We start from the raw sequence: 23,383 nt of genomic DNA, 5'->3' as shown, positions 1-23,383 counted from the left end.
CAGAATCTCAAAAAGATATTTGCACACCCATTTTCATTCCAGCATTATTCACAATAGCCAAGAGGTGGAAGCAGCCAAATGTCCATTGATAGATGAATAATGAAATGTTATATACTTATGATGGAAAACTATTCAGCCTTAAGAAATAAGGAAATTCTATCACATGCTATTACATGGATAAACCCTAAGGACATAATGCTGAGTAGTCAAAGTGATGAAACAATTGCTAGGGGCTGGAGGGGGAGGGTAAAATGGGGAATTGTTCAATGGGAATAGGTTTCAGTTTTGGAAGAAGAAAAAGCTCGAGACATCTTTTACACAACAATGTGAATATAGTTAACACTACTGTACACTTAAAAATGGCTGAGGGTACATTTTATATTACATGTTTTTTACCAAATTAAAATAAAAGGGCATACTAAAAAAAGAGTGTCTGTAAGGATGTGGTCTCCAGTTCTTTTCCAACACCAGAACAGAGAAAGGGGAGGAGAAAGGATAGATGAGGGGAAAAAAAGACTTTCATCACTTAAAGTCTGTTTGTGGGGTTCCTTGAGGTTAGGGGGAAAGGAAAAGTTGTGTAACATAGAAAAAACTGATCAGAAACATCTTTTCCCCCTGGGCTTTGAGGATACTCAAAAGAGGAAACTAGAAATAACCATTATGGAATGTATTTGTATAATTTATTTGCCTCAAAATTGGAAATGACAAGGGTTGAGAGGATGGAAACAAAACTTTGGAAAAGCGGGAAGGAAGAAGAATTGTAGAAAAAGCCTATAGTTTGGAGTCCAGATGATGAGTTGAAATCCTCGTTCCACTACTTGCTTACCTTCCCTGGGAATGAATTTGTTCATCAGTAAAAATGGGAATGATCATACTTTTCTAACAGGATGTTAGGAGAGTTAACCCAAGATACTGTTTTTGAAACATTCTTTTTATCCCATGAAATACAATACACATTTTACCTGTGATTTTTACAGCTAAGCAAACTCTAGCTAATGACCACAACAGGGAAAAACAATAAATAAGTTCTACATGCCTATTCATAGAGTTAATCATTTGTTGTTTTGATATCTACTGTTAATCTTATTTATGAATGTCAATATTAATTCAATACAGGGAACTGTGGGATGATTCTTATAATCAAAATGAAAATATGACAACTTACTCCTGTGCATTTCAAGTGATAAATCGTATGTTCTTACTTAAAACAAGGAAATAGTTTAATGTTTTTTAGGGCAAATGATTGTCTTGAACTATGGCTCAGGAATGTGATTCTATTCATTTTTCTGCCTTTATCTAAAGATAACCTTAAATATTTACAGAAGGTGATAACCAGATTCTTTCTGCTTCCAAAGAGAAATGAGGAAATTTTACCATGTAAGATGGGAGATGGAATAACTTTTGTACAATAAGGTTACTATGATAATGGATTTTTTTCCCCAAAGGAAAATAATGGAATTTTTTCCTTGGAATTTTTAATAAAAGGTCTGCCATATCCTAAAGTATGATGGGGAAAACCTCCATTGGAATGCCTCTTGGAGTCATAGTTAACAATATTTAGAGTAAATATTTCCCCAAATTGTGTTTCATTGATGTGATTTCCCATGTTTTGTTTTTCTGTGTATGTTGTAGCTCCAACAAAAAAATACATTCAGTTACTGTGCTACTGTTACCTAAGGGATTTGGATGGTGCACAAGAAAAAAAGAGAAGAAAAATCTAAGTAGAACTCAATGGATATTTACAATCATGTGCCATTTTCTAAAATGGCTTGAACTTGCCTAGTTTATTTATGTTTCTTTTTTTTTATACTGTGATTACCCTTTCTCTGCTGGGGTTGGTTTATTTTACTGGTGGAATTTTTTTTAATATTTGACTAGATATTTTGGATCTATACCTTTTTTCTTTATTTTTACATGAAAATTCACTCAATATCTATAATTTGGGCAGGAAGATGTCCTATATCAAGGGCATATATTTATGATCTTAAAGAATTCATTAGCAAAAAGTTAATAAGTTGTATTACAATCGTAAAGTAAATAAGTAAATGAAACTACAGGTCTACCCTCAAGTAGTTATTGCTTTATTAGCTCACAGTAAACCAACCTCAGTTTCTTTTGCTAATGTTTTCTTAATACTAACAATAATGACATTGCCCATTGGTTTCCACTTCACTGATCTAGTCTTGATTTATAACAACTATGACCCTTTCCACTTGGGTTCTCTCTTTCAAGATATCCTGTTTCTGTGCAGAGAGTAGGAAGAGAAGAATTTGCATGTATATACAGGCAGAAAGAGAAAAATGAGGAAATAAAAGGCTTTCAGGAAAGTAGAAATTTCTATGAAAACCCCTAGGGCATTTTATAAAAACACCGATGTTTACCAATCTTTGTGAATCATCCAACTTGGAGTGTTAGCTGTCATTCAGGAAATCTTTTAAGACGAGGATCTTGAACATTTAGATAGAACTAGATGGCACATGCTTTATCATTTTTCCTTACTTCTCTGAGTAAACCAAGAGTATGTCATGGCTATTATTCTTCAATTAGGCTTTACATCCATGACATTATGATTTAGAGGAATGAGCACTGTAACTGGAGTCTGGATTCTATTCCTGACTTTGTACAGTAATGTGACCTTAAACACTTCCTTAATTAATAGGCTTTACTTAACTAACTGAAGTTGACTAAAATTTCTACTCTTAGAGACTAGGGAATATTACATTTAACAATAATAAGTCCAAACTTATCATCTAGAAGGAAAAGGAAAAAACCCGTCTGCTCTGGACTCTCATGTATCAGTTTGGGTTGCCTTTTTGAATCAGAAAGACACAGAAAGCTCCATGGTGAGGTGTGAAAACAAAGAAGACACAGCTGATTGAGGTTGAGCGTATCAATGAAAGGAGAAATGTCACGGCTTATCCCAGTGTTCTCATGCTTGCCTCTTTTCCCCAAGGCCAGAGTTGACTGAGAGAACTGGAAGTGACATGAGGACAGGTAGTTGAGAGATGGGAGAAGAACAATTGCTCAAAAGTGTCACCAAGAAACTATGAGAAAGACAATGCCCTGATATTTTCAATAAAGTTCTGGAGTGAGTATTATATCTGAGGTTGCCTAGGAAAAAGGAAGGTTAAATATGAAAGTCTGGAAAACATAAAATTATATCTTTATTTAAGCAACACATTCATATTGTGGGAAAGGTACAGATAACTACAAAATAAGCTCACTACAGATAAGCACTAAAATAAGTACTGTTATTTTGCTGCACATCATTTCAGGTTTTATATACATATATATGTGTGTGTATATATATATATATATACATATACCTCTTAAAAATCAGGCTTATTCAAAAGTGCCATTAATATTGAAGCTTAGTAGAAATTGCATTATATTGATGAAAGGTTCATTTGTTTTTCAAGATGTACACCAATGGCCTTTAAATTTGGTAACTTCTGTGTCACTCAAATGTGTACTTCTGCAGTTGTGAAAAGTATCAGTTTTACTATCTGTGGGTTGTGCTTGCTAGACAAGTCTTAAATTGCATATTTTTTAAATCAGTGTTATATAATTTCTTATAGATCATTGTGAAAGGGTCAAGAAATCAGGATAGCTGTTTCTCTAATTTCCATTTAAAATCTATTAACTTTAAGTTAATGGAACTATTAGGTTGTTACCAAGCAAAAATGCCTTTAAACAAGATTTTAAACTATTTGTATGTATATGTACATTTATATATTTACACATGTATTTAATGTATTTAATCCTGGTTATAGATAAAGTTTCTATGTATTTAATCCTGGTTAGAGATAAAGCTTCATAATGCTGTTTTATTCATCACATTAACCAGCAGTAAAACACAGACTTTTATCCATAGCAGGCAAAGAATTTCAGGATTTATACACAGATAGCCTACAAAGTTATGTAGTTTGAAAAATAGTGTTTCATTATGAAGAACTCTCAATTTCTTGCAAAGCTAATCTAATTAAAAGGATGTGTAAATGTTCTTGAAAAAAATGGGTTCCAAGTCTCAGCATAAGTATCCTCCTCTCTGTGAGACCTGACAGAAAAAGAAAAGGACTCACCACTAGATGCAGATTTTGTAAGACCTGAAGCTTATAAAATTGGGGAGGCCTCTCTTTACGAAAAAGAATTTAAAATCTTACTTCTGCAAATTTTACAAAAAACTTATTACGACCATGTGAACACATTCGTAGCCTATTCAAGGGTATGTGAATGGCCTTGAAGGTTATTTTATCAGTCGCAAGGTAATGAAAGCTAGAATTTTGAGGATTACCAATTTTTATGTTTTAGATAAATATTTACTGGTATCAAAGGATATTAACAATACCGTTAAGTGAAAGAAACAAGTTACAAATAGGATATATAATATGATACATTTTGGTACAGAATAGATGGAAGGATATACAAAGGATATTCTTGGGTGATGGGATTACAGGTGTTATTTCTTCCATTTGCTTGTCTGTATTTTCTAAATTAAATAAGTGATTATGGATAACTTTCATCATGAGAAAAAATTGTTATTTTTAATTATAAAAAAACACTCAATTACAATTAGAAAGATGTGCTCTAATTCTTTTTGAAGTATTGATTAGGGTTCCCTAAGTTATTTATACTATTTTCCCTCTTCCTGATGGAAAAATAACATCCTTTTTTTAAAGAACTGGTCAAGATTTGGAAAGAGGCTGAAACTACAACCACTGCCTTTCCAGACCTTCCCCCTATACACATACACACACACATCTGCTCCTATCTCCCATCCCTACACTCACTCTAAAAAGTTAACCAGAGTAGCTAAATGGCCCATGGAAAGTAAACAGTAAAATGTATTTCAAATGAAATTTTAAAAGAGTTAACAAAGATACAAACATTAGACCTTCCAGATCTGACCCCTTTATGTCAATAAGATGGACATACAAGACGTGGTAGGGAGATAATTGTCGACTGTTTGCACATATCCAGGTAGTTCTTGGCATTTCCAGTTAGATTCCCTAACTTTATTTACAAATGGCTATTATTATTCTGAATTGTATTCAGTAATTCAATGTAACAAAAATGTTTTAAGATAAAATTAGAAATATGTTTAAACAGATTTTAAACTTTTTTTGGAGGAATCTGTTTATTCTTTATTCATAGTAAATGCTTCAAGACAACAAACTATTGCTTCAGTTTGGGAAGAGTCAAAAACATAATGGAATTAGCTAAATTTCCTTATTTTTAAAAATCACTTCATTTTCTTCCACAAATTTGAGTTTTCCTTTGTACATCACATTATGATATAGAACATTCACTGAACAAATACCAATTTGAGTTAAAATGATATTAGGTTTTGATAATTGACCTACTTTTAGCTAAGTGATTTTCTTAATTCACATTTTCATCATTTTAATGAAAATGAGGTACAGTAATATTATGAGATGGTATTTTTGTAGATTCTATTAAGGTTTATATATTCTAGATTTTTCACATACACTGTCATATATTTTTCCCCAAATCATATATACTAGAAACATAAAAATATATTAATGTTTTTACTGCGAACAGCATACTGCAGTTTTAAAAAACAAATTTTATTATGTCTCTTGGCCTTTTTATTTTTTTAATTTAATTTTTATTTTATATTGGGGCATAGCTGATTTACAATGTTGTGTTAGTTTCAGGTATACAACAAAGTAAATCAGATATATATATATCCATTCTTTTTCAGATTGTTTTCCCATATAGATTATTAAAGAAAATTGAGTAGAGTTCCCTGTGCTATACAGTAAGTCCTTATTGGTTATCTATTTTATATATAGTAGAGTGTGTATGTTAATCCCAACTTCCTAATTTATCACTTTGTCCCATGTTCCCCCTTTGGTAACCATATGTTTGTTTTCAAAATCTGTGAGTCTGTTTCTGTTTTGTAAATAAGTTCATTTATATCATTTTAAAAATTAGATTCCACATATGAGTGATATCATATGATATTTGTCTTTCTCTGTCTGACTTATTTCAATTAAGATAATAATCTCTAGGCCCATCCATGTGGCTGCAAATGACATTATTTTGTTCTTTTATATAGTTGAGTAATATTCCATTGTATATATGTACCACATCTTCTTTATTCATTCCTCTGTCAATGGACATTTAGGTTGCTTCCATGTCTTGGCTATTGTAAATAGTGCTGTAATGAATATTGTGGTACATGTATCTTTTTGAATTATGGTTTTCTCTGGATATATGCCCAGGTGTGGGATTGATGGATCATATGATAGCTCTATTTTTAGTTTTTTAAGGAATCTTCATACTGTTCTCCATATTTGTTGTACCAATTTACATTCCCACCAACAGTATAGGAGGTTTCTCTTTTCTCCACACCCTCTCCAAGGTTGTTTGTAGACTTTTTGATGATAGCCATTATGACCTGTTTGAGGTGATACCTCATCGTAATTTTGATTTGCATTTCTCTGATAATTAGTGATGTTGAGCAAATTTTCATGTGCTTTTGGCCATTTGTATGTCTTCTTTAGAGAAATGTCTAGATCTTCTGCCCATTTTTTGATTGGGTTATTTTGGTTTTGAGGGGGGGGGGTTGTTGTTTTTTGGGTTTTTTTTTTTATATTGAGCTGCATGAGCTGTTTGTATATTTTGGAGATTAATCTCTTGTTGGGTCACTTCACTTGCAAATATTTTCTCCCATTCTATTTTCATTTTGTTTATGGTTTCCTTTGCTGTGCAAAAGCTTTTAAGTATAATTAAGTCCCATTTGTTCTGTTGGAAGTTTATTCATCACAGTTCCAATTTCAGTACTTGTGATTAGTCTGTTCATATTTTCTATTTCTTCCTGGTTCAGACTTGGAATATTGCACCTTTCTAAGAATTTGTCCGTTTCTTTTAGGTTGTCCATTTTATTGGCATATAGTTGCTTGTAGTAGTCTCTTTTGATCCTTTGTATTACTGCGGTATCAGTTGCAACTTCTTTTCCATTTCTAATTTTATTGATTTGAGCCCTTTCCCTTTTTTTCTTGATGAGTCGGGCTAAGGGTTTATCAATTTTGTTTATCTTTTCAAAGAACCAGCTTTTAGTTTCATTGATCTTACCTATTGTTTTCTTTATCTCTATTTCATTTATTTTTGCTCTGATCTTTATGATTTCTTTCATTCCACTAACTTTGGGTTTTGTTTGTCCTTCTTTCTCTAGTTGCTTTAGGTGTGAGGTTAGGTTGTTTATTTGAGATTTTTCTTATTTCCTGAGGTGAGATTGTATTGCTATAAACTTCCCTCTTAGAACTGCTTTTGTTGTGTCCCAAAGGTGTTGGATCATCATGTTTTCATTTTCTTTTGTCTCTGGGTATTTTTTTAGTTCTCTTTGATTTCTTCAATGAGCTATTTGTTGTTTAGTAACATATTGTTTAGCCTCTAGAGTTTGTGTTTTTTACAGTTTTTTTCTTGTAATTTATTTCTAATCTCATAGCACTGTGGTCAGAAAAGATGCTTGATACGATTTCAATTCTCTTAAATTTATCAAAGTTTGCTTTGTGGCCCAGCATTTATCCTGGAGAATGTTCCATGTGCACTTGAGAAAAATGTGTATTCTGCTGCTTTCAGATGGAATGTTCTATAAATATAAATTAAGTCCATCTGGTCTAATGTGTCACTTAAGGCCTGTGTTTCCTTATTGATTTTCTGTCTGGATGATCTGTCCATTGATGAAAGTGGGATGTTAAAGTCCCCCACTATTATTGTGCTACTATCAGTTTCTCCTTTTATGGCTGTTAGCATTTGCCTTATATATTGTGGTCCTCCTATGTTTGGTGTGTATATATTTATGATTGTTATATCTTCTTCTTGGATTGATCCCTTGATCATTATGTAGTGTCATTCTTTGTCTCTTGTAACAGTCTTTATTTTAAAGTCTATTTTGTCTGATATGAGTATTGTTACTCCAGCTTTCATTTGATTTCCATTTGCATGGAATAACTTTTTTCATCCCCTCACTTTCAGTCTGTATGTGTCCCTAGATCTGATATAGATCTCTTGTAGACAGCATATATACGGGTCTTGTTTTTGTATCCATTCATCTAGTCTATATCTTTTGTTTGGAGCATTTAATCCATTTACATTTAAGGTAATTATCAATATGTATATTCTTATTGTCATTTTGTTAATTGTTTTGGATTTGTTTTCACAGGTGTTTTTTCTTCCCTTCCTATTGGTTCCCTTCTATTTTGATTTGATAACTATCTTTAGAGTTATGTTTGGTTTGCTTTTTATTTTTTGTAGATTTTTGGTTTGCAGTTACCATGAGGTTTTGATATAGCAGTCTATATATAAACATGACTATTTTAAGTTGCTGGTCTCTTCATTTCAAATGCATTTCCAATATCCTGAATTTGCACTCTCCTTTTCTAACAATTGCTGGTTTGGATATCATATTTGTGTGGGCAATTTTCTACCTTTACTGCATCTTTGCCTTTACAGTGAGCTTTTCCATTCATAATTTCTTGTTTCCAGTTGTGGCCTTTTCTTTTCTACCTAGATAAGTTCCTTTAGCATTTTTTTGTAAAGCTAGTTTGGTGGTGCTGAATTCTCTTAGCTTTTGCTTGTCTGTAAAGCTTTTGATTTCTCCACTGAATCTGAACCAGACCCTTGGTTGGTAGAGTATTCTTGGTTGTAGGTTTTTCCCTTTAATCACTTTAAATATATTGTGCCACTCCCTTCTGACCTGCAGAGTTTCTGCTGAAAAATCAACTGATAACCTTATGGGGATTCCCTTGTTTGTTATTTGTTGCTTTTCTCTTGTTGCTTTTAATATTTTCTCTTTGTCTTTCATTTTTGTCAGTTTGATTAAAATATGTCTTGGCATGTTCCTCCTTGGGTTTATCTTGTATGGAATGCTCTGTGCTTCCTGGACTTTGGTGAATGCTTCCATTCCTATGTTAAGAAAGTTTTCAGCTATTATCTTTTCAAATATTTTCTCAGGTCCTTTCTCTCTCTCTTCTCCTGGGACCCTTATAATCCAAATGTTGGTGCATTTAACTTTGTCTCAGAGGTCTCTTAGAATGTCCTCATTTCTTCTTGTTCTTTTATCTTTATTCTGTTCCACAGCAGTGATTTCCACCACTCTGTCTTCCAACTCACTTATTTGTTCTTCTACCTCATTTATTCTGCTATTGATTCCTTCTAGTGTTTTTCTATTGCATTTATTTAATTATTCTTCTCTCTTTGTTTGTCCTTTAAATCTTCTAGCTCTTTGGTAAACATTTATTGCATCTTCTCCATCTGTGTCTCCATTATTTTTCTGAGATCTTGGATTATCTTTACTATCATTACTCTGAATTCTTTTTCAGGCAGATTGCTTATCTTCAACTCACTTAGTTTTTCTTCTGGGGTTTTATCTTGTTCCTTCATCTGGAACATATTACTCTCCTGTCTTATTTGTCTAACTTTCTGTGTTTGTGGTCTCTGTTTCTCAGGCTGCAGGTTTGTAGTTCCTCTTGCTTCTGGTGTCTGCCCCCTGGTGAGTGAGGTTTGTCTAGGGGCTTTCGCAGGCTTCCTGGTGGGAGGGACTGATGCCTGCCCACCGGTGGGTGGAACCAGGACTTGTCCCTCTGTTGGGCATGACCCTGTCAATAGGTGTGTTTAGAGGTAGCTGTGACTCAGGACAACTTTAGGCAGCCTGTCTTCTGATGGGTGGGGCTGTGTTCCCACCCTGTTGGTTGTTTGGCCTGTGCCATCCCAGCACTGGAGCCTGCAGTATGTTGGGTAGGGCCAGGTCTCGATGCCAAAATGGCAACCTCTGAGAGAATTCACACTGATGAGTATTCCCTGGGGCCTCCACCAACAGTGTCCTTGCCCCCACAGTGAGCCATAGCTGACCCCTGCCTCCCCAGGAGAACCTCCAAGACCTGCAGATAGGTCTGGCTCAGGCTCCTATGGATTCACTGCTTTGCCCTGGGTCCTAGTGCACGTGAAACCTTGTGTGCACCCTCCAAGGGTGGGATCTCTGTTTCCCCTAGTCCTGTGAAGTTCTTGTACTCAAGGCCTGCTGGCCTTCAAAGCCAAATTCTCTGGGGCCTCCTCCTCCCAATGCCAGACCCCCACACTGGGGAGCCTGACATGTAGCTCAGTATTCTCACTCCTATCGAAGAACCTCTGTGATATAACTATTGTCCAGTTTGTGGGTTGCCCACCCAGCAGGTATGGGATTTGATTATATCATGAAAATGCCCCTCTTACCATCTCATCTTCTTCTTTGTCTTTGGATGTAGAATATCTTTTTTGGTAGGTTCCAGTCTTTTTTGTCGATGGTTGTTCAGCAGTTAGTTGTGGTTTTGGTGTTTCTGTGAGAGGAGGTGAGCTCAAGTCCTTCTACTCTGCTATCTTGTCTCCTCCCAGCAGATTTTAAATGAACTAATAAAAGCACCAAAGTATTTCTACCATCTGTTAAGAAACCACTTTTATTTTGAAATTATCAAGGACTATCTCAGAACATTTTTAACTGTTCTAGACCTTTGGTTGCTTTTGTTTTGTTTCCAATTCCAGCTTTCATTTTGAATAATCTACAAGTAATTCTCACATGGCAAAAATAATGTTCTGAGTTAATTAAGTTCCATTAAAAAATAACATTTTGGCTGTTTCAAGCTTTTGCCTTTTCAAAAGGATTTCAAATTTTAATGGATGAAAAGAAAAGGAGCAAGCAAAGGACACTGTGATTGGCCCAAAAGGTAAGAGGAAAATCAAGAGAGTATAGTATTAATGAAACCAGGGGCAGAGTTTCAAAGAGGGGAAAGAGTGGTTATAGACAACAGAAGAGCCAGGAAAGAGGGCACTTGCTGCACATTCTTACCTGATGACTTCACCTCTCCTTCCCAGCTCTTTCTTCTGGGCCTGAAAATACAGTCATTTCTCCCCTGGCTACTCGCCCCTTCTTTCCTTTCAAAGAATTGTTATAAAAATAGAAAGGAAATTTAAATGCAATAGCATACATGACAGAGCTTTGGAATCTGTAAAACACTGTGTACATGATGAAAGTCAGAAGAAAAGACTCATCTAGATGACTCATTCATGTCTTGTCAGTGGAAAAGAGTTATTACAACACAGGTCAGTGGTGACAGACGGAATCCACCACCTCAGCAGGGGAGCTATTATATATGCGATGTTTTACCAGCAAATTCGTCAGAATTTGTTATTCACGCTGCCTGTATTTCATCACCAATAATTTACTCCTACTTCTTATTCTCCGACCTTTATTTTCTCCGTCTACATTTATTGCCCCTGAGCTGCTAACATGGTGCAGGGAATCATTTCAAACACTCAGACTTTAAAAGAACAGGTACAAAAAATAATAGCAGAGTTACAAAATCAAGAACAAATTTAGAGTCATGACCAGACCTCTATTAATAATGCCAGAAATGCCAAAGCTTTAAATGAGTTTATCCTTGAGAAAAAAATTAAAGGTCAGAGATAATAAAGACAAAATGGGTTCCTTATTCTTAGTGATGATGGTGTAATATTTAGCAGGCATGGAAAAAAAGAACTATACAACTTCTGTATGACTTTCTTCTTTCCAATCAAGAAAAAGATTTTCAATGAAAAGTTCCAACACTTAAAAAGACAAAAAAAGCACATCTAAGAGAGAGTTGAAGTTCATTTGAATAGGTGAGGAATGATAAGACCATTTAGCTATTTTCAATGTTCCCGTGAAATACTTTCCAGAGCACTAAAAGGAGGCTGTCAATGTCGGCAAAGGACTGCTGGTAGTAATCTTTGAAAACCTGCAGAGAATGAGAAAGATGCAAGATACATGGATATAAGCATGTGCTAATTTTAAAACAAAGAAAAAACTGTCTTCTAGAAACCACATGCTGGGAGAGGTTGCTGTGATTCCCAGTAGAACTCTATACTGGTTACCATAGAAGGGAATCAGTGGCTTCCCACCAAAGCTGGCTGAATACATGCATTTACCTCTCTTCTAAAAACCCATAGAAATCTAAAAGAAGAGTAAAATTAAATTTTAAAAAAAGTTTTAGGAAATTCAGAAGGGGATTACTGATAGTCAACCAGAACAATAAGGAATTCCTGGTCCTGGGATATATTGATGCTAAAATACAACAGAGATAAGCAATCCACAAGTCCAGACCCATGAAAGAGAACTTCAAAAATGCAAGTTGTCCCAGCAGAATTCTGCAAAATCCTTACAATCATAGTAAGCAGAAGCTGACAGGAAGAAGAGAGCATCAGCAGGGGCCAGGTAACTAGCAAAGGCAGAACTCTTGTGCCCTAGGCAGTGAATTGTGATAGTTTTTACATGAGAGACTCAAAATGGACAACAGATCCAGAGAATCAGGACCTTGTTGCAGGCAAAAGAGAGCTTCATATCCTTGGAACAAACCATACTCACATCTTAAAGAAAGCCCACCCTCCCTCTGTCACACACAACTACTTAAGTCGAAGCTGATTTAATCCAAACTTGAGCTTCCAGCCAGGCAAACAGGAATCCTTATTCTCCAACCACCAAGTTAGGATCTTGCCTACAGATATGATCAAACAACCAAGAATCATCAACAACCAAGAAGGCAGAAAGAAAAGCACCGAATTCAATAAACAGATCTAACCCCTGAGGAAACACAATATAGGAACACAGAATAAAATGCTAAAATAAGCATATTAGTATCTTCAGGGAGATTCTAGGGAATTCTGAATCTATCAAAATAATGAAATACAGATGACTACTAAACATTTAAGAAGGTATTTAAGATTATTCAAATTAGAATACGATCTAAAAAAAGAGGGGGAAAAAGGGAAGCAGTGATCACTCCAAGTCAGCATGAACTCATGAAGCACAAGTCATGCTTCAGTCAGTTCATTTCATTTTTTCAGAGGTCATCATCAGACTGGTAGATTGGGAGTGCCAGCAGTGTGTCTGTCTGGAGTCTAGCAAGCTAGTAAATAAAATTTTTCTAGATACAGTACCCTGAAAACAAATTATATCCTACCAGTGATTGATGATAGAACAAAAAGCTAATAGAAGTTTGTGTTCACCTATTACAGAAATCTTTAATTATTTTTTCCTCTAGATTGTGAACTTCTTGAGAGAAGGTTCTGTACTGCATTCAGTCTATCCCAATTGCCTAGAGGATATTTAGAAAATGACAGATTCTCAATAAATATTTATTGAATGGTAATTAAATTTAATGGTAATTAATACAAAGCCTATGTTTAAAATTATGAGATGAAAGGGGAACAGCTAGCTTCTCCGTTCACTGGGGAACAATGTGGAGGTTTTAATTTATTACCTGCTTAATGTTGTTGACATTAGGACATGGCTGACAGGAGAGCTATAGAGAAAAGGCTATAGTAATAGACAGTGAGGAACACAGGAGAGTTGTGGCAGATTGTGTTTTCCAAAGATGACCATGACAATAGCTCTTATCCCACAAGCTCTTTTTATAATGTCACTTTGACTTTTGACACTCCTCCCACTGAGGAGTAGGGTCTATGTTCCCTACCCTTAAAACTGAGTTAGTTTGTTACTATGGCAGAAATGCCACCTTGTGACTTCCTAGACTAGGTCATAAAAGGCAATACAGTTTCTGTCTGGTTCTTTTGGGACACTCACTCTTGAAACTCAAGATGCTACTTGGACAGCTCCAGTGAGGTCTCAGTTAACAGCCAGCATGAACTGCCAAACAAATGAGTGAACAAGTTTCCAGATGCTCCCAGTCTTCAAATCTTCCAAGCTGAGGTTCCCTATGTTTTGGAGAATACACAAGCCTTCTTCTGTGCCTTTTTCAAATCCCTGGTCTACAAAATCTGTGGGCATAACAAAGAAGTTTCCTCTGCCACTAAATTTGGGATGGGCTGTTATACAGCTATCAATAATTGGAAAAATAAGAAAATGGATATGCAAGGTATAATATATTTACTCACTGGAACATTATGCTGCCACAATAAGAAGCTTCCCAATTGAAATAGAAATAAATGTTTATTATTATTCATTTACTCATTCAAGAAACATTTTTGAGCGTGCTGTGTGCTAAGGGCAGTTCTGAGAATATAACACTGAATGAAACAAAGTCTCTACTCAAAGTTCCCTGCAGGGCCTGTGTATTTTGGTGTCACCTAGTGTTCAGTCCTCAGTTGTCTTGGTTTTAACCATTGATGATAGACCCAGAATTCTATCTTCAGCTTTGAATTGTACCTTGAGCTTCAGTCCTGTATATTTAAATGCTTATCTGTTCTCTTGAATTGAACATGCCACAGGCACTCCAAACTGCTAGTTACTGGTGCTAATACCTACACATTGTCCTGAGCCAGCAACCTGGGACTCACTGGAGATCTCTCTCTCTCTTCTCTCTCTCTCTCAGCACCTCCTACCACTTCACAAGTCTATCCCCACAGTCACAGAGACTGCTGAGGCTACTCCTGTACCATCTGAATTCATCCCTTTATCTAGCCCACCGCCATTGCCTGGTTCATATCATCATCATTTCTTCACTGGGTTCTATGGTATTCCTGCCACCATATTGCCTCAAATTCACACTGTACAATACTGTTATGTTTTTTCAATTTACAAATATTATTGTGCTATCTTCTTGTTGAAAATAGTTCATGTATACTCTTTAGAATAAAGTCCAAGTCTTATCATTGACATAAAAATGGAGGGAAGTTACAGAACAATGGGCATAGTATAGTTCTACTTACGTAAAATTACATATATATATATATATATATATATATATATATATATATATATACAGTATAGAAAGATGCTGGGTGTTCAATAAAATGTCAACAGTTGTAATCTCAGATTGAGAAGATTTCAGGTGATTTTTACTTACCTCTTTGTACTTTTATGTATTATTATAATAAGTACAATATTGAAATCCTTTTCAAAAAATAAATGTTTCACTTTTATAGAAACAGTAAAACATTAAATATTAAATATTAAATAAAGAGATTCTTCATGATCTGGCCTTGGCCTATTCAGCTTTGCCATCTCTCCTCTCTAGTCTCCTAGTCCGTATTTTAGCCCCTGCCTCATATTATATTGATTACTTGCATTCTCTCAGCGAACTGTGCTTTTTCAAGCATTCAAACATCCAGCTTCCTCTGCCTGGAAGGCACTTTCCTCTGCTCTTTACTTGTCTGGTCCCTACTCACCTATCAGGGCTCAGGTCAGGTATCAACTCTTACAGAGGTTTTTCCTAACCAACCCCTTCACCAAGCTCCTATGTCAATGTCTACTTCCACTTATTACAACTGCTTCATAACTATCTATTGACCTCCATTTCATAGTGAATCCTACACACCAGGTATCCACAGAACTCACTACAAAGTTGGTACACTAAAAGCATTCAATATAATGTTTTCCTCCTTCATATCAGTGAAGCACTGTTTGGGGAGAAAACAAGAGGCCAAAGGCAAAGGTTTTGATATTCCACTCCCTGGATTCAAATTTCCAGTTCTGTCACTTGCCAGCTGTGGAACTCTAGACAGGCTACTTAACCTTTCGTACCTTAGTTGCCATATCTGTAAAGTGAAAATAATACTAACCACATCATAGAGTTGTTGTGAGGATTAAGTAATGTCAAGTGTAAACAAGTTCTACATAGCGTAAGCATTTAAAAAATGGTTACTATTATTATTTTTGTCTTCCATTGACTTATAAGCTCCTTGAGGGTTGTGTCCATTATAACTGTATCCCCAGAATCTGGCATATAATAGGTATTTGATGAATATCTATATGATCTTGTATATTCTTGAATCTTCTGAAGAATATTTTCCCTTTATTTAATATATAATTCATGATTATTTTCTCCCTGAAATCAACTCTCTATTAAGAGCAGCAGGAGAGGGAGTGTGCAGTGTTGGAGGAACTGCATCTCTTTCCTAGGGGTTAGACAACACCCAGATAACTACCCCCCGCCCCCCAGCACTGAGAACAGCCACTTGTGCACTTTCTTTCTTTCCTTCAACATGTCCTTAGTTTCCACACTTTCTGGTGTATATTGTATTTTCCTGAATCTAGAGCTGTCTCCCTCCCTTCCTATGTCTTTCCTCCTCTGCCCATACCCCACATCTTTGTTAAAGAATAGCAAAAAGAATCAAGAAGGTGTAGACATATCTAATCCAGCCCAGATTTTGAACCAAGCCCTTCCTTAGACCATTCAAAGTGAATAATGATTCATATAGAGACCCAATGAAAGGACCTTTAGTCAGTGGCTCACTGGTACCTATAGAAAGGAGAAAGCTGAGTATGCTTCTCTAGTTCTCATTCCTGGTCATTTAAAGCCCATTTGAGAAATAATTCTTGTGAATTTGTAGGAAATATGAAATGAGATGATAGATGTGGAAGGGCTTTTAAAAAGTTAAAAGGCATAAGTCATTATGTTACATTTTGAGGATAAATTCTCCTTTTAATGTCTTCAGTAATAAAAATTGGTGATTTTTACAATCTTAATTTTAAATGCTAAATTTCCCTAAATTAAACATGATAAAAATTTAAAATGTTTCTTTATGTCATAGAAGTATCAAGACCTATTATTTTTGGCAAAATCAGAGACTTGGGAAATATTTTGACACTAACCAGGCAAACTCTGGTGAGCAGTAAGCCAACATCCCTTTCCCACACAGGAGTAATTGGGAGGGTGAGAGAGCTAGAATACATCTGCTCCCATTCAGTGGCAAGACCTGAAGTGTGTTCTGCTTAAGATGCCCCAAACCTTGCACAACACAATATTTAAGTTATGTACTGAAGAATTCATATAGTTTACTTTATGCTCTACAATAATTTCCTAGAGCTAAATGTCCGCTAAGGAAGTGGAGTTCGAGCTAATCTTTAAGGATAGTAAGAGGGATGGTTGGTATGCATGCCAGTCTGGGAAGGAAGAAAGGAAGGAGGGAAGAAGTGAAAGGAGGAAAGGAGGAAGGAGGGGTGGAGGTAGGAAGGGAGGGAGGGAGGGAAGGAAGAAAGGCAGGAGAAAAGAAGATAGAAGAGATAAGAGTGTGTCTGAGGACAGTGAATAAACCAGTTTAGAAACAGTGGAGAATTTATATTCAAAGTAGTAGCATGTTAAGTTTATAAAAATTGGTCTCAGGAAGATTGTTGAGAAATTTTAAGCACGTGCCAAGGAATTTAGACTCCGTTAAGCCAGCAGGATAAGGTAGGAAAAAACATAGCTTTTTTTTACTGAGGAATGGAAAGTAATTGAATTAATGAAATTAAAAATAATTGAATTGAATTGCAAAATATGTAAAAGTATCACAGTTCTCAAACATATCTATATTATTGTCACTAGAGGGAGCTCAGCACTTAACTTGTATTCTAAAAGAGTCCAGCATATGGGCAATCACAAGGGCATCCCATTTTGCTGTGTTTGAGGGGGTTTCCAAACAAACCAACACCATTATTTTTCCTAGAAAATGAAAGTGACTGAAAGCATTAACTCTCATGCTTTTCACTGTACGTGGGACAAGTATAAATACCTTCATCTCCGTGATGCCACTGTCAAAATAACACATACACTTCTTTGAATGCCCCTCTGAAATGGCTCATGCTCTTTGCAGTGGTCAAAAATGGAATGGATGAGTAAAGACTGGAACATGATGCATGAAATGTGCTTCAGCACAGTCTCGGGAGGAGAGTCTATACAGGGTGGTCAGCACAGTAACCTCAGGAACAGGATCTGGACCTCAGATGATGCTCCACCTTTAAGTCTGTATTATTATTATGTGTGAACTGCTCATAAGTACACCTCTTGTGATGGATACATTTTTTAAAAACAAATGAGACCTTTATTTTGTCACCACCATTTATGGCCAAATGTCACTAAACTTTGGGCTCAAGCTGTTTAAAAGAAAAACATTAGATGAGACTTTTAGAAGACAGTAAACATTTACCAAGCCCTGCAGCTGAGGGATTTTGAATAAAAATAAAAGACAATTCTAGGCCTCATAGAAATAATTTAATTAAACGAGCTTCGTAAATAAGAATGAAAAGGATATTAACATTACACATTTTTTTCACAAGCCTGATTTTTTCACAAGCCCAGAAAAAGTCTTTTTTCTTGTTCTCATGAAAGGAATTGAATCTGAACATGGACGTGACAGCCTCCAAAGCTACTTCCTTCATCCCCAGCCCCAAGCACCTCCCACCAAGACTTTTTAATATCCAAAATATTACAAGCTTGTTCACAACATTTTTTGTCAAAATGCACTTTTATCATTCTTCCCTTGGTATAAAGCTTTGTAGAAAAATTAGAAAATTCAGACATGCCAAATGAAGAAAGTAACCTTACTGCTCAGAAATAATCTATTTTTCTATGTTAACATATATTCTTTATTAAATATTTTGACAAAAAACAGGATATCATTCATTTTGTTTAATAAACCTTTTTCTTCATATAACCAACCAATAAATCACCTACATCAATATTTTAAAGGTTGAATTGTATTCCATTTTGTGTTTGTACCATATTTATTTAAATAACTCACTACTGTTGGATATTTAGATCGTTTTTGTAATTTTGGCTATTAGAAAAATTGCTAAAAAATTCTTGCAGAGTCATTTTTTGCATGACAACTGTATTTTTTCTTACATTTTGATTTCTTATTTTTTAGAAATTAAGACCTTTTAATCTTTTCAAAAAATTACTATTTCAAAAATAAAATGTGTTCTTTTACATCCTCAATAACTTTTTATGAAACATTGTCCAAGTCCATCATCACCCCCCCCATCAATCTCAAATTCAAGAAATTTACTTCCCTCTGAACATGTTTTCTGAAAAGCTGCACTCTCCCCCAGAGTCATTTTTATATAAGCAGTTTCCTGAGACCCTGGTCTAGATTAGACCTCTATTATAACGTCTCATCACACCTTTAACTTGTCCTTCATGGTATTTTTCATTATTGTAATCATATAGTTCATTGTATGAGGATGTGTTTAACTCTGCTAGCCTGTTTGAATCACAAGGACAGGAACCCTGTCTGCTAATTCAGCACGGTGTCTACAGTAACAAACACAATGCCTAGCAAAAAACATGCACTCGAAAACACTTCTTGAATAAATGAAAAGACTTGTAGATTTTAAGTGATTGTGGACTAACAAGTCCACCATCTCATGTGGGCAAGAAATATGATTTAATTTTCTATATTCTGAGTCCCTATTCTACAGGGCTGGCAGAAAATTTAATTTCAGTCATATTGAGGGGTTTCTACATCTTGCCTACCTCACTACCTGCTAAGCCAAAGGTACTGGATCCTACAAAGGACCAAAGCACTGAGGGTGAAATCGGTCATGTTCCCAGATGTCATCGGTCCACTGTTCCTTACTGCATGGTCTCTTTAGGTCTGTGGCTGTTCACAGCTTCTACAACATGTCTGGGACACTTGAACCTTCTCACAAGGCTGCCTGCACAAAGGTCTGCATCCATAAATCAAAACATTCAGCCATTTCTTTTTAGGCCTTGTCACTTTCACAGATAGTGCAAAGAAGAGTGGATTCCTTCTGCACAGATGATCCACGGTCATCTCTTTCTCTCTCTTCCCCACCAGCCAATGGAGCCTATTCCATGAAACCACCAACCTTATTTCTTGACTAACTAAAAACTCATAGAAAAATGGGCAAAAATTATAACAGCAGTTATGAGGACATGCACATAAAAGTAAATACAAATAGTTCTTAAACATATGAAACAATGTTAAACCTCACTCACAAAAAGATAAAAAACAAATAAAAATTATGAGATACCATTTTTAACTTATCAAAATGGACTCTGCCATTCTTGTCTTATGCAAGAGAATATATTGCTGGGGGTGAGGAGGAAATATAGATCGGCCCTACATTAGGGTAGATAAAAGCTGTCTGAAAATTCTTTGTCCCCATTTGCCAGGTCCTCCTAGACCAAGTGTCACACATGTAAGTTGATAAAAGAAATTTTCACATATTGAGATATAGGGAAGTCATTCTGGCTTAACTTGAATTTTATGTTAACTAAATTAGCCTGTTTGTGGCCTATCAAACATACTTTGTACATCTGCTTTAATTATTAGGCAAAAGAATACATTGACCAAAAGTAAAGAATGTCCATGTTAAAAATAAAGATTAACTGTCTCTCTTCCTTGGATGCCAATGCTTGTACTCCTTCAATAAGACTCCCTTCCCAGGTACCAAGGCCATACTGACTTGCTGTGCACATGCTGGTCTGCTTTTTGTTTGTTTGGTTTTGAAACCTTGAAGAAATGTAACCCTGACTTGTTTAATGTTCTTTGCTCTGACAAGATATAAAACTGTGCTGGAAACCATGCTTCTCTGGGAGCAGTTTCTCAGAGTATTTGGGAAGCAGGCTTCTGAGTCAGTCTTCAGTTTGGCTCAAATAAAACTCTTTTCTATTCTTATTACTGATTATTTTCATTGACATTACTGGCTGTAGTCAACAGGAGATCAGAAAAACCCACCTGAGGTCACCTGGAGTCTACTTTGTATTGGTACTTGGTACCAGGAACGGACGTCCTTTTTTTTTTTTTTTTTTCCTGCGTGTGGGGGAGCACACGGAGGGGGGAAGCACGGACCTCTTGAGCCCTCCCTGGCTTCACAGCACTCTTCAGGTAATTCAGTGAGTTTTCCCTGATATCTGGATCTCCTTATATTTAAGTGATGGTTCATGACTTTTATTTGAGCCGTTACCTTAAGACTTGGAGTCTTAAGGGGGTACCGATACAAATCCTAGGCAGAGGACCTGGGGGAAATTCCTAGGCAGAGGACCTAGGAGGAATTTCTAGACAAGGGACCTAGAGGGAATTCCCAGGCAGGAAGGCCTGGAAGCAATTTTGGAGTGAATTGGGTTGGCTGATTTTTTATGTAGCTTAAAATTGGAAATTTAAATTTAGATTTGTACTTTATTATAAAATAAAACTAAAAGAAAGTGGGAGATTGTTCTTCTAAAGCCCCCATATCCCAGACAGGCAGCCCCCACTGGAACTCTGGTTAGCTTCTACAATTGGTATGGAGCCCATTATTGCAAGTACTTATCTAACCTTAAATTGGCCAAGATGAAACTTTTTTTTTTTTTGACATTCCAAAACTGGTTTTTGCATGCACAATTAAATACAGCTGGCTTGAAAACACCTTTTCAAAATTCTGACCTTGAGAGAGAAAAGTACTCCTAGGAGAAAGCTTGACATTAACTTTTATCATGTCCTTGAAGTAAAAACATAGCCCACGTTGCCTGAGGCTTTGGCCTTGGGTTAATTGGTTGAACTTCAAGCCAAGGAAAACAACTGGAAAGAAGCTTTTTGAACCCAAGTAAATAAATTTAACTTATTCCAACCGTTATTTTTGGTTTTGCCTTTGCCAGGTGAATTGCCAAGACACGTGCAGACATGATTCCCTATCGTTCTATTTGTATGTTGTTTGTTTTTTTTTTTTTTTTTTTTCAAACATCTTTATTGAAGTATAATTGCCTTACAATAGTGTGTTAGCATCTGCTTTATAACAAAGTGAATCTGTTATACATATACAATATGTTCCCATTTCTCTTCCCTCCTGCATCTCCCTCCCTCCCACCCTCCCCATCCCACCCCTCTAGGTGGTCACAAAGCACCGAGCTGATCTCCCTGTGCTATGCGGCTGCTTCCCACTAGCTATCTATTTTACATTTGGTAGTGTATATATGTCCATGACACTCTCTTACCCTGTCACATCTCACCCCACCCCCTCCCCATATCCTCAAGTCCATTCTCTAGTAGGTCTGTGTCTTTATTCCCGTCTTGCCACTAGGTTCTTCATGGCCTTTTTTTTTTTTTTTTTTTCCCTTAGATTCCATATATATGTGTTAGCATACTGTATTTGTTTTTCTCTTTCTGACTTACTTCACTCTGTATGACAGACTCTAACTCCATCCACCTCATTACAAATACCTCCATTTCATTTCTTTTGATGGCTGAGTAATATTCCATTGTATATATGTGCCACATCTTCTTTATCCATTCATCTGTCGATGGACATTTAGGTTGCTTCCATGTCCTGGCTATTGTAAATAGAGCTGCAATGAACATTTTGGTACATGACTCTTTTTGACCTATGGTTTTCTCAGGGTATATGCCCAGTAGTGGGATTGCTGGGTCGTATGGTAGTTCTATTTGTAGTTTTTTAAGGAACCTCCATACTGTTCTCCATAGTGGCCGTATCAATTTACATTCCCACCAACAGTGCAAGAGTGTTCCCTTTCCTCCACACCCTCTCCAGCATTTATTGTTTCTAGATTTTTTGATGATGGCCATTCTGACCGGTGTGAGATGATATCTCATTGTAGTTTTGATTTGCATTTCTCTAATGATTAATGATGTTGAGCATTCTTTCATGTGTCTGTAGGCCATCTGTATATCTTCTTTGGAGAAATGTCTATTTAGATCTTCTGCCCATTTTTGGATTGGGTTGTTTGTTTTTTTGTTATTGAGCTGCATGAGCTGCTTGTAAATCTTGGAGATTAATCCTTTGTCAGTTGCTTCATTTGCAAATATTTTCTCCCATTCTGAGGGTTGTCTTTTGGTCTTGTTTATGGTTTCCTTTGCTGTGCAAAAGCTTTTCAGTTTCATTAGGTCCCATTTGTTTATTTGTGTTCTTATTTCCATTTCTCTGGGAGCTGGGTCAGAAAGAATCTTGCTGTGATGTATGTCATAGAGTGTTCTGCCTATGTTTTCCTCTAAGAGTTTGATAGTGTCTGCCCTTACACTTAGGTCTTTAATCCATTTTGAGTTTATTTTTGTGCATGGTGTCAGGGAGTGTTCTAATTTCATACTTTTACATGTTCCTGTCCAATTTTCCCAGCACCACTTATTGAAGAGGCTGTCTTTTCTCCACTGTATATGCTTGCCTCCTTTATCAAAGATAAGTTGACCATATGTGTGTGGGTTTATCTCTGGGCTTTCTATCCTGTTCCATTGATCTATATTTCTCTTTTTGTGCCAATACCAAACTGTCTTGATTACTGAAGCTTTGTAATATAGTCTGAAGTCAGGGAGCCTGATTCCCCCAGCTCCATTTTTCGTTCTCAAGATTGCTTTGGCTATTCGGGGTCTTTTGTGTTTCCATACAAATTGTGAAATGTTTTGTTCTAGTTCTGTGCAAAATGCCAGTGGTAGTTTGATAGGGATTGCATTGAATCTGTAGATTGCTTTGGGTAGTAGAGACATTTTCACAATGTTGATTCTTCCAATCCAGGAACATGGTATATCTCTCCATCTATTTGTATCATCTTTAATTTCTTTCATCAGTGTCTTATAATTTTCTGCATACAGGTCTTTTGTCTCCTTAGGTAGGTTTATTCCTAGATATTTTATTCTTTTTGTTGCAATGGTAAATGGGAGTGTTTTCTTAATT

The sequence above is a fragment of the Balaenoptera acutorostrata genome, chromosome 17 (assembly GCF_949987535.1).
Source record: "Balaenoptera acutorostrata chromosome 17, mBalAcu1.1, whole genome shotgun sequence".
In the NCBI taxonomy this organism is placed as follows: domain Eukaryota; kingdom Metazoa; phylum Chordata; class Mammalia; order Artiodactyla; family Balaenopteridae; genus Balaenoptera; species Balaenoptera acutorostrata.
The sequence above is the reverse complement of the archived record's forward strand: the minus strand, read 5'-3'. Positions refer to the sequence as shown.